General features: G+C 38.7%; 1 protein-coding gene and 1 pseudogene across 5 annotated transcripts in view; both read left to right on the top strand.

Moving 5' to 3' along the window:
* The window catches only part of LOC111144098 (fragile histidine triad), a 1,461,119-nt gene that overhangs the window by 736,938 nt on the left and 708,004 nt on the right, over positions 1-16,177 (top strand). The gene's annotated exons all lie outside the window — the stretch shown is intronic.
* LOC111144099 lies at positions 1,728-2,080 on the top strand (annotated as a pseudogene).

Raw genomic sequence — 16,177 nt, 5'->3', positions numbered from 1 at the left:
AAATTACTTATTACTCGGTGGCAAAAAACTAGTTGGAATGAAGGCTTCTTAGCCCTTACTGCAATTTACATTGCCCATGTGTAATATCCCCCTCGAATGAACTTCCTGGCAAGATTTAGTAAACACATTTCAACTAGATATAAAGATTTCATAAGCCATGTTCTTAGCAAAATGTGTTCGGGAAGAATCACAGCTCCCAAGATGTCATTAATTTTATATTTAGCTAAGAATTTAAGGACAGCTAGGAAAGGCACATGTCCATAATCTATAGTCACATTATTCAAGTACGTGGCGAGACATTAAGATGATCAATGCAGTCCAGGAGGCCTGTAAAGGGATAAAGGGATGTGGTTAAGCGTTTGTGATACGGCATCTGGAGACCTAGTTTCAGGTTGACTCTCTACCACTTACTACTTGGAGTAAATTACTAAACTGCTCTGTGCTTCATTTTTCTCATCTATCCGAAGGAGGATTATGAGAGTATGTACCTTGAAGAGTTGTTGTGAAGATGAACAGATTTCATGTAATATCCTTGGCACAGTGCCTGCCATATACAGATAATTTTTTTTTTTTTTTTTTTTGCCAGTAGTTGGTACCTTCTGATACTGTACTCTGTGTTAGTCAATTTTATTTATTTCTTGTTTGCTTTACAGGCCAAAGGTTTTATTTTTTTACTTATTTGCCACTCAGTCTTAAAAACTAGATAATTATGAAAATCAAGGAGTTAGTTTAGGAGACATGCCGTGTTCTGATGTCTCTCCTTATCTCCATCATTTGGATGCCTGGGCATTTTCTCTTAACTATTATATAGGCATGTTACAGAGGAGACAAGAGCTCAGTCAGCAGGGACCTGCCGTGGGGTCCATCATGGTCCTAGAGGAACTGAAGTCTGCATTCACTGTGGACAGTCCTATCCTGAGCCCACTACCACGTTCTCCAGCTACCCAGATGGTGGAGAGCTCTGTACCTATTAGGCTAGATGTCCTAACAGGGCAGTAATCTCAAAGACCGTTCAACATTTTTGATAAAGAGAATTCATTGCACTTTTGCAGATGAATTCATAGGCAGCCACAGCTGGAGATGGCACATGGTAATGGGAATAACTTGGCAATTTTTACCATGTGTCCTATGTCCATCTGTGTCCAGGGCACTGCATTATACAGAAAGGCTTAAGTCAGATAGTGTCTCCATTTAAGTCCCTCCTCTTTGCTTCAAGTGGGGCCAATTACTGGCAACTCTGAGAGTGATATTCTGCCAGAGCGTTCTCTTCTTGTTCCCTGATAAGCATAAGGGTGGGTGTCTTGTCACTTTCTTCTATTACATATTAGATGAAACCATTCCCCCGCGTACTGTCCCTCTATCATCAAATATTTATCTGGAGTGTCTCAAGTACTCTGAAGTATAACAATGATTTGTGGTTACTTGAAATTTCTTTTAAGGCTGCTGACAAAATACAAAAATTGCCTGACATACCTGTCTTAAAAGAGATCACTGAACCAAAAGTATTAGTTTGATGTCTTGTTTGAAATTGTGTGTGTGTGTGTGTGTGTGTGTGTGTATAAATATATATATATATAGTAGTCAATTTTTACCCCAAATAATTGCTGCATAGCTCATGTAGATTAAGTGTTTAAATATGAAGTTAACGCCTAAATTTCAGAATAAATACATTATTTCCTGGGGGAAGTAGTTGTATTACTCTGTTGAATTAGCCTGGACTGGAGCCTATGGCTGCCATACCAGAGCCTGGTGACTCCATCAAGGGGAGGCTCCTGGGAATTTTAGATGACAGAAATATCCCCTGTGCACAGGAGTCAGTGTTGTATGGTTCTTGAGACTCCACTGTGGTTCACCTTGGACATTTTTTTTGTTAACAAGTAGAATGAGATGATCTTGCTATGTTGGAGTAGGGGGATTTATGTTAGTGACTCGAGAATGCTGGTCCCATCGTAGGTATACTTATGCAAAGCTAAGAATCCTGGAAAGAATTGCCAGAATAGGAATTAAAAATAAGATTTTATATGAAAGTACCCAACTTGATCCGGAAAGAAAACAAACCTATGGCAACAACACCAGTTGAGCAGTCTCAGGCATAGAAAACCCAAATGCAGCTCACATGAGTCAGTGTGAACAAGACTGAGGTCAACTCTTCTACACATTCTGTGTACCATGAGGCTTTCAATCAAGGAAATAAAATACCTGTTAGTTTTAATCTTTAAAAATTCAGTCAATCAATCAATCAGGCAACCAGCCAATCAATCAGTCAACCAACCTACCTGGGGCTTTTGCCTCTAGCTAATAGGGTGGTCTATGAAAAACTAACACTTCTTCAAAAACAGTAGAGAAGCTAAATTAAAATCTGAAATGCACCTAATTTGAAGACATTAAAAAGTGGCCGAGAAAACCAAGATTCCTAGAACAGAGGGAGCTATAAAGTGGTGAGGCAGCATTCCACAAGTTGCTTTTTGCTTAAGGGATCGCAATTTTTAGTGGGGGATGAAAGCTGAGAAATCAGACAAAAGATTGTGCCTGGGAGGAGAGAAGGCAGAAGATTTTTTGGCAATCTCACAAGGTAGAAGAGACAAACATCGAATTTGAGGGATAGGGAAGTAGCTGAGAGTTGAGGGCATGAGACCTCAGAAGGAAGGCAGGTGCTAGATAATTATCCTGATCTTGGGCAGTCTCATCCCTGGAGGCATTTGCCTAATTTCTGTGCTATGTAGGGTGTGGGACTAGGAAGCTAAGAAGCAAATCACTGAAAAGGCAAAGCGCTCACTGTGACAGTCTCTCGTTGCTAAGGGTAAAACTATTGGGAGTTCAATATCCATGAAGGACAAGGGAGCCTGGTAAACACCAGAGGCTTTCAAACTACATCCAAAAATGTGAGCAGAAGAGGCAGACCAAATCTTTCAAAATGTCAATCAACTTTGAGTCAACTCAATCCTGAGTTGGATAAAGGCGACCCGACCCATCCCAGACTGCCTACTACAGTCTAGGATGAACCTTCTCTGGAGGAAGTTAATCTTCATCCAGTTTCCCTGTGACTTTTCAAACATAGTATCTGTAGCTCAACTTAAAATCCAAGAAATAGGACTGGAAGGAATAAAAGAAAATGAATTTCTGATGTTATCATAGTTGCACTTTAGCTAATTAGGAGCAGCTGCTAAGGCCATGACACTCAGGTTCTCCATGGTCCCTGGTGCTCTCTCTTCTTTTACTCCTGGTTTCATCCCTTAAATTACCTTTCTTAGGCTGTAGACATTTGGATTTGCAACTCTGCTTTATAGTAAGGAGTATGTCTGTTTTTTCTTGGATGTTTGGTGTTCCAGCCACCACTGTATGGATTTGCACACAAAGAGTTTAGGCCTGTTGCCAGTAATCTGACTTTTGGATGATAGTCATTTAATTATTTTTGAAGAGTGGCTATTATAGTGTTAAGTTTTCTCTTTTGTATAGGAGGATGAATAGAGGGATTTTGGGGTGAATCTTGATATAAACAGAAATGCTTGATTTTTATTTACTTTTTGCTTTGATGTTTGCTAGTTTTTGGTGATGTCAACTCTGTGTCTTTGTCTTTGATCTCTTTCTTGCCCCCCAACAAAAAAATAAATAAATAAAAACAAAAAACCAACAAAACCCTCATTGAGTGCCTACAGGGGAGAAATATGAAAAACAAGTTCAGGCAGGCTTAAATAAAATTACAGTTGGCCCAGTGAGTGGCTTCTTAGGAATGTGCAGTGTGCATTTTTGACATCGACTGCTCACATCTCTCTCAAATGACAAAGATCAGGAATGAGATAGGCCTTTGTAAACCAGAGTCAGCTTGCTCTCTGTTCCAAGTGAAGACCCATTGCTTTAAGTTTTTCTTTCTTTTTCTTTCTCTTTGTCTCTTTCCCTCTCTTCCTCCCTCCCTCCTTCTCTTTCTCTCTCCCTCCCTCTCTTCCTTCCCTTCCCTTCCCTTCCCTTTCCTTTTGTTTCCTTTCCTTTCCTGTCTTTCCTTTCTCTCTCCCTCTCCTTCCTCTGCTCCCTTTCTCTCTTTCCTTTCTCTCTCTCCCTCTCCTCTCTCTCCTCTCTCTCCACCCTCTCCTCCCTCTCCTCCCTCTCTTTCCTTCCTTCCTTCCTTCCTTCCTTCCTTCCTTCCTTCCTTCCTGAAGAGGATAGCCTCCCATTTTAGCAGTATGGTTTCTTTGAAGACCAAATACTTCTTATAAGACTGCAGACTGAAATAATCTAAGAACAGAATTTTAGATGCAGAATGAGTGATAAAATTTACCTCAATGCTTTGGTATCACAGTGGCCTGGAGTGATATTCAAACTAGTCCTCAGACTAGCATTTGGTATCCCCTGTGGGCTTATTAGGAATGCAAACTCATAGGCCCCATCCAGACCCAGAGAATCAGAACCTCTGGAGGTGGGGCTCAGGAAATTATGTTAGAACAAGCTGTCAAAGGTACACTTAAGTACATTAGTATTTGAGAACCACTGCTGTAGTGTATGGATAGTAATTCATATAGAGTCACCAGGCAGTGCCTGTGGTGAGGACCTTGGGGCCACATCAAGAAAACATTGTACTGTTCATTTATTCATCTTCAAATATAATATAGTTAGGGTCTTTGGGCAGTTTTTCCTTGGCCAGAAAATCATGATCTACCTTTCATGTTAGAAGGATTTTTTTTTTAAAGACAGTTGGGTAAGATCTTCCCTTTTCTATAGACCTTTCCTCCTCTCACCAGCAGAAGTTCTCTTGATACTGTATAGAAGGTCTTTGTTAATGGGAAGATGAATTGAGATCCTCAGCTAGATGATAAAGCAATCAAACTTTGAGAAGAAATCTCTTCTCTTTGAACAAAGAGCAAATCATGTCCCCTTAAGAGGGACTGGAAGGAAAAATAACCTAAAATGATAGACCAGAATAATGGTACTTGGAAAAAAGAATCAACTTTCAGAAAGAAGATACGTGGAACAGAAAGTTGAACTTTTAAAGGCATCTCTGTGCACATCATAAAATTATTATCTCTTTAATACTATTATATATAGATCTGTATTTCTCTATATATATTTCAAATATGAAGTGTTAAAGAAATTATTGGTCTAAGACTTCCAGTATCCATTTGAAAATGGTTTGCTTATGTTAACCAGTTAGTATGCTGCTATATTTAAAAAAGCATCTGTGTTGTGATCCCCATAGGTTAAGTGATCCCCCCCCCCTCCACCGTGGCTATTCTATAAGGTTAAAAACAAAAACAAAAACAAAAACAAAACAAAAAACAGTTTTTCAAGGAGAAGTTTGAGATGATAAATTGTTTTAAAGATATTGTTATCTTCAGCCTGCTCTTTAAATGATTTGGTGGAGTGGAGGTTCCTCTTGCTCCCAAGAAAGTACCTTCAAGAAGAGTATCTATTTCTATTGTGTAAGGATTGCTGGTCATTTTTAGTATAGTTTCATGAATTTTAGTACAGTTTCATGAATATCTGTCCTCTGTTTCAGTACATTTTAGTACAGTTTCATGAATATCTGTCCTCTGTTGACACTTCATTAGCAGGCAAGTGGTTTGATCAGACTTACTGGTAGCACAATCAAGAAGGAATCCAAAGAGGGAAAAGCTAAAGCTCATTCATGATTCATCAAACATTAGTGAAATACTCAGGTTCTTTATGTGTAAGCTCAACCCCCCCCTCTTTGTTCTTCTTCCTGCTCTATCAAGCAAAGACAGTGATTCCATCTGGTTTTACCTTATTGGGCTTTGAAAGAATTTCGAGAACAAAACCATAAAAAAACAAAAGAAATGAACTTGCCCCTTTTCAAGAAAGGATGACCTCTTGGAATTAGGTATCATGTTTAAGAGGTTCATGAAGTGTTGCTCTCGCTAGGTTGCAATTAAAGTAACAGAATAGTATCCCAGTGGAACCACCAAAGTAGCTTAAGTGCTAAATATAATGTATAGTATTGTCCTACATTATTTGTACTTAGCTCAGTTCCAAGTTGACCAACTAGAAAGAGTTGCCAGATAGTGTTTGTGTGACAGATTTAGCTTTAGTGAAAATATCCTGAAATGAGAAATTCTAGAGATTTGAGAGTTGGAGATTTGAGATTTGTTGCCTCATTGAATATTGGTTTTGTTTTTTTTTTTTTTTAAGAATATCCAGAGAAGAACTATAGATCTGTATAAATTTTGTTTATTTGTTCCTTTGCATTTGGAGATCCTTTGAACTATAAAGTTTGGACTAGGAATTTGACATAAATGAATTTACATTTCTATGACTACGGGCAACTTTTTTATGCTTAGTTCCTTGTGACGGGATAACAATAGCACATTTGTTATAGGACTGCTAAGAGAATGAAATGATAATGCAGGTAAAGTTCTGGGTACAGGACTTGGTACACAGTAAGTACTCAATATATGGTCTCTTATTATTTAGGATATTGTGTTATTTGGTATATGCTGAATTTGATATATCTAAATTTCTTTTTTTTTTAAGATTTTATTTATTTATTTGACAGAGCTCACAAGTAGGCAGAGAGGCAGGCAGAGAGAGAAGAGGAAGCAGGCTCCCTGCAGAGCAGAGAGCCCGATGCAGGGCTCAATCCCAGGACCCTGGGATCATGACCTGAGCCGAAGACAGAGGCTTTAACCCACTGAGCCACCCAGGCACCCCTATATCTAAAATTTCTTATAAAAATTAGAATGGTGCTTGTATAAAAGGTGGCATTTATATATCCTCTTCCAAGTAGAGACAGGCAGCAGGACATTTGGAATGAAGTGACAGAAATGAAGCAAGCCCATGGGACAGCTGGGTGGCTTAGTCAGTTAAATGTCTGCCTTTGGTTCAGGTCATGGTCCCAGGGTCCTGGGATCATGTCCTGCATCAGGCTCCTTGCTCAGTGGGGAGACTGCTTCTTCCTCTGCCTGCCAATCCCCTACTTGTGCTTTCTCTCTCTAATAAATAAAATCTTTAAAAAATTCTTCAAAAAAAGAAAAGAAATGAAACAGGCCCAATTTCTCCCTGATTGATAGAAAATCCAGTCTTGGGAGCTTTTGGCTGGGTGGATACGAATTGCTAGTCTGGAATTTAAATGGGGAGGAGCAGACCCAGGACAGTGAGTGAGTTGTTCCTGGACCACTTAGAGAAGCTTAGGAACCATTTGGTTATTTAAGAAATTTTTTTTACTGGTTAATGAATAATGGTCTTAATTCTGTTACTTCTCTAAAATGAGACTCAAGGGGCAAGGTCAAGTTAGAACTTTCAGAACTGTGACTGAGTGTGAATGGTAGTGCATCTGTAGATGTAAAGCAGTAGTGAGAGTAGCTTGGCAAGTAATAAGGAAGAATAAATGATTTAAATGTGATGGCAGGCAGTGTGAATATGAACATGGCTTCAATGAATTAAGATCAGCATGGGAATCTCTTGCTCACAAAGCAGTGGGAGAAGGGGAGTACTTTTGAACAAACCCTGCTGTCTCTGGACTAGCCAATTTTTTCAGAGATGCTCTGTCATACTCTTTCCATTCTAAAAGACAATATATGCCCTTCAACCCTTCCGGGAGTATAAGATTTTTAAAGGAAAGGTTCTCGACATGCATGGGTCAGGAGACACATGAAACCTGAAGGGAAGAGAATGCCATTTGGCATCTTATCAGGCTGCTCAGTGTTGGTTCTGGTGGTTAAGAAGAACAGAAGATGCACCCAGGGAAATCACCCAGACTTGGGGTGGGATCCCTCTGAGCACCCGTCACCTGACACTGGTCCTTACAGCCCCCTATCTGAAACATAAAGAACAGAGTTCAGAAATGGATGTAAAAGGCCCTAGTTCAAATCTTTTAGCACAGGGAAATAGCCCAGAGTGGCTTCATATGCAGGGGGCCATATAGAAAGCACACGTGAGAGAAGGAAGAATTCCTGTCTTTGGGAATTTTGGAGGAACAGTTACCTAAATTAGTTCATTAATGAGTGTATCCATAAATTATGTATTTGAGTACTTATTTTCTCCCAGGCAAGAGGCTGGATGCTAGGGATCCCATGGTTAAAACAATGTAGATCTTGATCCTTGTGGTGCTTATAACCGAGGATGAACACAGCCAGGCTAAACACCAGCTGGGGCCAGCATGTGTTGGTGATAAGGGGGAGCAGAGGAGGTGATGTGAATAAAAGTAAAGAATCAGGAAAAGGGGAGGAGGTGATGCTTATAAACAGGTGGAGAAGGGGTGGGGTGAAGTGTAGGTAGAATAGCAAGTGTACAGGCAGGAAGGAATGGACATTCACCATGCTTGGGGGCTTTCCAGGAAGAATTCGAGGGAGGAAAAACTTGTACATAAGAGACTAGATCAGAGGACATGAGGAGGTGCCGGGAGGCTCTCAGAGCGAGCACAGGTGAAAATAGGCTAAGAATGTACAGAATGAGGACAATTCTGGAAGCCAGGCCCAGAACCAGAGCCCATCTTCCCTCTAGCTATCCATGGCTTGCAAAAGGTACTACAGAAGCCCTTTTACTCAGATCCGTTATGACTTCTATTTGGTCAGCTGATTGAAACATTTGGTTGAAGCAATAAAAAGTGGCTTTAAAAATACAAAATAAATTTTAGAAAATAGAAAAAAATTAAAATGCTACATAAAATTTTTATTTTAACTTAGGACATTGAAGTGTGCCTGTTGGCCAATCCTTTGTTCAAGCTAGACCCTATTTAAATGTGAATTTGCTATTTGGAGTTTCAGCTCTACTTTTCTGTATAAACGATAGTCCTAATGCATTGGTTACAGTTTCTTCAAAGTAGGAAAAACCATGGACACTTGCAAAGCAATTACAAGCACGATTCTTTTGAAATTTTACCATGTTTTTTTCCCACCTTGTGAAGTTTCTTTTATCTAATATAAAGCCACTTATTCTCATGAGTTTGGACTTACCCTCCCAAGGAAACAGATCTCTCTCCTGCACTCATATTTCATCAATTTATATTATGCTTCTATCACGTGAACACGGTCACAAATACAATAGGCTTGAGAATGGGTATATAGATTCCTGGTTAAACATACAACTGAGCTGATGGAAATAGATGGTATAGTGTGGTGGGAAGAAGCTTAGGCAACCAGTGTTCTGGGCACCGAGGACATCACTCATTCTGATTGAAAAGGAAATGGAGAGTTTGGGTTAATCAAGCTGTGTGATTAGTTGGTTATCAGCAAAAATGTTTCAATTTTCCTGCTGTCTTGGTAAAAGGGAGTTGATGATCAAGCACAATTTCTTTTAAATTTGAGTTGTAGAGTTTCCTAAGTTAATATATAGTTAGCCTATGTACGTATGATGGTTCTTTCTTAATTTTTTATAACTTCCATAATACTGTGACACATTATTCCAGGCAGTGATTGTTGAGCTTCAAGTATGTAGGTATTTATCAATTCAAGTGACTAGTTGTGATTTTGGTGCATAGGGTAGGAAATACCTTAAATTAAATCAGGCAAGCAGCTATTTGTTTAATGCTTATTTATAAAATATATTTCGATGTAGACTTTCCCTGAATTTGGATATGGATCGTTTTGCATGAGCAACCCTCTGTCAAGTTGAGTAACGTGAATTTAAACTATCTTAGTCAGCTACCTGCACATTTTTTAATGTCCACTTCAGAGAGTTTTTGCCGACCGTCTACTATAGTCAGCGCACTGTGAGAATGAGGTACTGGGAGAGGAACAGATAGGATTAAAGACACAATCTCTGATCTCAGAAGCAACGATATGTTGGGAGATGGTGTGTGTGTTCACAGAATCAAGCAAATAGGAGTCAAAATCTCAAAGCATGGTTGAGAAGAGGCTATAAATCTGGATTGGGGTGGTCAAAGAAGCATCATAGAGAAACTGAGGGTTTTTTTTTTTCTTTTTAAATTTTGATACATTGAGAAAATTTGATTTTTGTTATCAAGAGCAAAAATAGTACAGTAGTTAAAGCTGGCCTTGAGAACTGTGAAGATATGCATTCATATCTTGGCTCCACCACTTAGTACTTATATACCCTTGGAAAAGACATCGTCTTGTGTCATAGTTGTTCACCTGTGACATGGGGATGGTGAGATCCATTTCCTATGTTGTGAAGATTAAATGAGTGCTTAAAGTTTTGAAAGATAATAGATTCCACAAGCTGCTATTATCCTTATTATTATGGTTTATTCACAATTACATATGGAATAGTAGAATCAAGCTTGTATTAGAACCCAAATTCTAGTTTCATCTCTGCCTCTAACAAGTTAGATGATCATGAGACATTGGCTAACTTCTGAAGTTATAACATTCATTGGATAATGTTTAAGGTCCTTTCCAACTCAGATACAAAACCGATGATGCAAATGAATCCACAATTCAGCAACTGATTTGGGAATAATGGAGTAGTTAAGAATGTGGGCTTAATCGCATTTTATACGATACATAAAAATCAATTCAAAATGGATAAAAGACTTGAACATAAGATCTGAAATGGTAATACTCTTAGAATAAAACATAAGGGGTAAACCCTTAGATATTGGTCTTGGAAATGTGTTTTTGGCTTTGACACCAAAAGTACAAACAACAAAAGAAAAAAATCAAGAAACGGGACTACATCAGACTCAAAAGCTTTTTTGTATGGTAAAGGAAATCAACAAAAAGAAAAGGCGACCTACAGAATGAGAGAAAATATTTGCAATTATATATCTGATAAGAGGTTAATTTTGAAAATATATATAGAACTCCTACAACTCAATAGAAAAAAAAAACCTGATTAAAAATGAGCAAAGGAACTGAATAGACATTTTTCTGAAGAAGATATACATGGTCAATAGATACATGAAAAGGTGCTTGACATCACTAATTATTAGGGACATGCAAATCAAAACTGCATTGAGCTATCACTTCACACCTGTCAGAATAGCTAAAATCATAAAGACAAGAGACAACAAGTGTTGGTGAGGATGTGGAGAAAAGAAGACCCTTGTGCACCTGCTAGTGGGAATATTAATTTGTCAGCCACTATGAAAAATACTATGCAAGTTCCTCAAAAAACTTTTAAAAAGAGCCATAGAATCCCACTTCTGGAAACTATCCAAAGGAAATGAAAGTAGGATCTCAAAGAAATATTTATATACCCATGTTCATTACAACATTATTCACATTAACCAAGTTAAATATTGGTCATTGGATGAGTGAATAAAGATGATGTGGGGTGTATGTATGTGTATGTATACAGTGAAATATTATTCAGCCATGAGAAAGAAGGGATTCTTGTTATTTGAGGCAACATGGATGAACCTTGAGGGCATTATGCTCAGTGAAATAACTCAGAAAAACAAATACCATGTATTAGTTACATTTGGAACCTAACAAAGCTAAATTTTTAGAAACTGAGATGAGAATGCTGATTGCTGGGGCCTGGGGTTGGGGGGAATGGGAGATGTTGGTCCAAAAATACACACGTCCAGTTACATGAGAAATAAGTTGGAATCTAATGTACATTGTGGTGCTTATAGTCAGTAATACTTCATTATATATTTGAAAGTTGCTAAGAGTATATCTTAAATGTTCTCATCACAAAAAAGAAATGGTTATTTATTATGTGAAGTGATAAAGGTGATAGTTAAAGCTATGGTGGTAGTAGTTTGCAGTATGTATGTGTATCAAATTAGCACATGATACACATTAAACTCACTCGATGTTACATGTCAGTTACATCTCAAAGCTGGAGCAAGGGGTGCTAAAGACCATAGTCTTAGGAGACTGGTAAATGCCCATTTGGTGCCTGCTTATTTAATTTGCTGTGGGACCACAAGTGGATACCATGACCTCTTTGATATCATTTATTTCATCTGCTCATCTAAAATGAGGATAACAGTTATACACAACTTCTAATGGGTTGCTCACTGATTAAACAAGATGAGACATGCCATCAACCAGCTCCGTGTTTGGTACACGGTAAATTCAACACAGTGGTGATGATGATGATGATGATGATGGTCATGACGATGATGATGATGTGTTGTGCTGGATGTAGAGCAAGGATTCAGTAGGTTTTGGCCAAATGAATGATTAATAGAGCTTTCCTTTTATTTATTTCCTTTTTTCTAAGTTAAGTGGCTCACAGGAAGCCTTCCTAAGGACAAACAATTTTATAACTTAATGGAGTGTTTATTTATGGTTTGGATGTATTATATAATCACTTCCCTCTTATTGCAAGTCTGCCTGGCTTCTCTCTGCCTAAATGACATCAGTGTCCATATTAAGAAAAATCCTTGCCTGGCTCCAACAGTCTTGCCCACATGTCTATTGGAGATTTATTGATGCCAACTATGGATCAAGAGCATCAGTGATGGGTTTTTAAGGTAGATGTTCTCCTCAATTTGTTTGCCACTTTGAAAATTCTCAAGGAAGCTCTACTGAACTTGGGATATTAATGGATCTCATTTGTGAATTTGAGCCAAAGATGGATGTCATGAAATATATATATGTATGTAGGAAAGTATAAAATGGGAGGTACACATTAGATGTTCTACTTTTTCTACTCAGAAAATAGTTTTTACTTTTTTTGTAGCCTGTGTGGTTTCACAGCCTCGCATTCTGTGGCACAGATGAGTTCAAAGAATCTCAGATTAAAAATCCTTTTCCTAGACATCAGGATAATATCCTCTGGAGATGACTGGTTTTTTAAAATCCATACCCTCCAGGAAAATAAGTAAAATTGGAACTATGTTAATTTTAACATAAAATACTTCAGAAATGAAAATATGTATCTTTCGGCTCAGATCTGTAAAGACGAGAAAAATGGATGGATTAGAATGGACTCCATGAGGGCAGAATTATTCTTTTTTGTTCAATTCTGGGTTCCCATAACCTTGGACAGTGCCTGACATAGAGTAGATACACAACACAGACATGCTGATTAGATTTTTGAATAGAAGTACCTCATTCTGGCATTTGTCTGTCTGTGTAAAGGAACCAAAAGGAGTCCTGGGCTTTCTTGTGCCCGCCCATGAAGCATTCGCCTTGCTACCTCACCTAAGGAAATGAAATGTTTACTTTGATACTTTAGCAGGCATGTGCACCATTCTTCATAAACCTAGTTGGTGGTAAAAAAAAAATTCATGTTTTTTTTTTATTACATCATGAAGTATATAATTCCTCAATATTGTATCAACTCCCGGATCCCATGGAGGACTGTGAAAAACTGCCTTGCCATCACATCTGAATTTTTCATTTAAAAATCAACTCCAATAACATTCCGTCATTTATAAGTTAGAGTCTCTGGAAGTGTTGATGGCTGTATTTGCATACTTTATCCATGAGAATGTTTTTAAAGGACTGAGAGTTTATGGTTTGCAGTTACTCCCCATCAGGGTTTGGCCAAAGACCGGGAGGCCCTGGATGGCTGATTTTTCGGCAGTAGTCACAGAGGACGACGTGCATGCTGATGGCTTGCCGCTGGCACACACCATCATCCTTGCCGCAGACTGATGGATCGGGGTGGTCCTGTGATGCATCACTGCTTTCCTTCTGTGCCATTGATCCTGTCTCGCCAGTATAGTTCAGTCACGCACTGAGTGTATGTTACCCTTTTCGTTGCAAGGGATACTATTTTTACCCCAGGTGTATTTGTTGGGAAGCAATGTAAAATAAAGGGAAAAAGTAAACCCCTGATCTGTGTTACAGATGAGAAAAACATTGTAGCACATGATATCTCTTTGCTTTGGTTTAACTAAGAATGTTGTAGTTAGTAAAATGTTACTTCAAAACTGACAACCACTGAGTGTAAAAACTATGATTGGGGGGTGGGAGGGAGTGGTTTGGAAATTTAGGAGAGATTTTTTATTTTAATGGGATGGAACAATCTACTGCAAAAATGTTTCAAAATAATTAACAGGCAAAATGCAGGAGTAAATTGAAGAGAAATTACTCTTTCTGCTATCTCTTTGGGATGAAGCAAGCATTTATCTAGTACTTTAGATAAAAGTCTGTCAAGGCATTCAAGAAAATGGCTTGAAAAGACAGTTTGAATTTATTATTAAAACCTGAAATGGAGACAAGGTAATGTACATTCGGCAGCATTTTCAGGATGCAGAGAAATGCAACGGTATTACTCCAGAGGTCCTGTTGGAAAACCAGGATGGCATGTGAGTATTTTCAGATTGATATACACCTAGAATTATCCCCTTTGCACCACCCCCAACCCTCACCCCCCAGGATGGAGGAGGAGGACAGAAGAAAGTATATCCGAAAGGCAAAGACATCATCATGGGGACCTTTGGTTCTTGCTGAGTATTTAATTTGCCCATTCTTTCAAAGTGACGATAGCATAGTGATTTTCTTGGAGACTTGGCCATCAGTGAAGATCTGGAAGAATAAATACCCAAATACAGGGCTGGACAGTGGGAGGCAACTTCAAAAGATTCCCAAAGGGAAGAGCAAATGTTCAGAGAAATAGTGGGTACAGATGAGGTGGCCAGGAACCAGGAGCTGTCGAGGTTGGCAGTTCTTCCAGCAAGTGTTTTGATCTCTCTTGACCTTGTCTTATAAGTAAAAAACAAATGTGAAACGTGTTTCTTTTTTTTTTTTTTTTTAATCATCAAATATAAATGATGTGTAAGTTGATGTTGGTAGGTGGCAAAATCCAAGAAGGCATTGTCTTGTGTGGCAACACATTAACTTTGTTCTTTTTGTTAAGTTGCATTCCTGGTAGAACTGTGTGAATTTTATGTACTAGGAGCACTTGTTCTTCAAAAGACATTTCTTAAGGATCCTGGAACCCTTCACAATGGCTTTGCAGTGCAAATTAGAAGTTACCTTCCTTTGACAAGTGACCCATACTCGGTCTCCCGCTTATCAAGCATTGATAAGCCATCCTCAAAGGCTTTTAAAAGAGTGTCTGTTTAGATAAAAATGCCATAGAGAGGTATTTGGCCACTATCTTACTTCATACTCAGTTTTTATCATCATTCCATCAGCATATTGTGGACCATCCATACGAGTTATCTATCCAGAACCCTATTTTACCTATATTATTATAGATAGCCCATATCTATTATATGCCCATATGGATACCTTATTCACACACATTATCACACGCTCTTTCCTTTTCTCGAGTAATTCTAGTAACTGTCCTGATTTTCCTGTTATCTAGATTAGGTTCAACACTTAGTTTGGGGGCACCGGCAATGTGCCTGAAGTTCAGTTCAGCTCTGAGGATTAAAAAATGAGGCTCCTACCTTCAAGGAGCTTTGGGGCCATGGAGCAAACAGAGGTATAAATGCAGTGTTTTATTTCTTCCCTAAGAAAATCAGGCAAGGGGTACACAAATGGAGCAGCGGTTATTTTTATCTCTGACTGGTCGTGAAAAGGTAGCAAGAGAAAACAGAGTTGGCATTGGAGACTCAGTAAGTGCTCACTGCAAAGGTGAGTTTCCCAGGCGTCTGGGGCAGAGGGAACCATGTCGGCAAAGGCACTTGGTGGGAGTGGAGTGCTTAGGAGATGGAGACTAATGACTTTGGTATGACAGTGCTGCCCCTGGCTAGGCATGTGGCCGCAGACAGGATATTTGACTTGGCTGAGGTTTCTTCCATCAATAGCAAAAGGAATAAAATAAAATAAATAAAAGATATACTGAAAGCACAGGTGTTAGGTCATTTTTAAGAAATTGGGAAATGAGTTGGAGAAAGACAGGGCCAGTCCAGCAGGCAGGGAGCACCTGTGTGCCACGCTAGGGTGTTCTGAACCAAATCAGTAGTTTAGGGTGAGCTTGTAGAGGTTTGCAAGTTGAGAGAGCTTCCTCCGTCCTTCTATAATGGGTTGTTAATCCACTTTGTTGGGAAAAGTGAAAATACTAACTTATCAAGCCTGTATCATAAAAGGAAATTATGATGCCAAGAATGTTGGATGCAGGAGCAGAAGGAAGTAAATGATAATATTTCTGGTATTTAAAAAAAATATATTCAGGAAAACCAAGACTGAGACAAAGGTGCAATCTTACTTTAGAGTAGTCAAGGATTATTGCTGCCAAAACCTCACTGCCCTTGAAACTATTGGCTTAATCTCAAAGGATGAAACTTCTGGAAGGTGGTAGAAAGAGATCTTTGATCCGCAGAGTACATCAAGCCTTTTATGGATGTAATCCCCACAATGTTCTGTAAAAGCTTTGAGTCCTCAAAGAGTCCCTGACTATTATCTAAACTTGA

This window comes from Enhydra lutris, unplaced genomic scaffold (assembly GCF_002288905.1).
Source record: "Enhydra lutris kenyoni isolate GAN:26980312 unplaced genomic scaffold, ASM228890v2 scaffoldscaffold10, whole genome shotgun sequence".
Classification (NCBI taxonomy): domain Eukaryota; kingdom Metazoa; phylum Chordata; class Mammalia; order Carnivora; family Mustelidae; genus Enhydra; species Enhydra lutris.
This window is presented reverse-complemented; position numbering and strand designations above follow the sequence as displayed.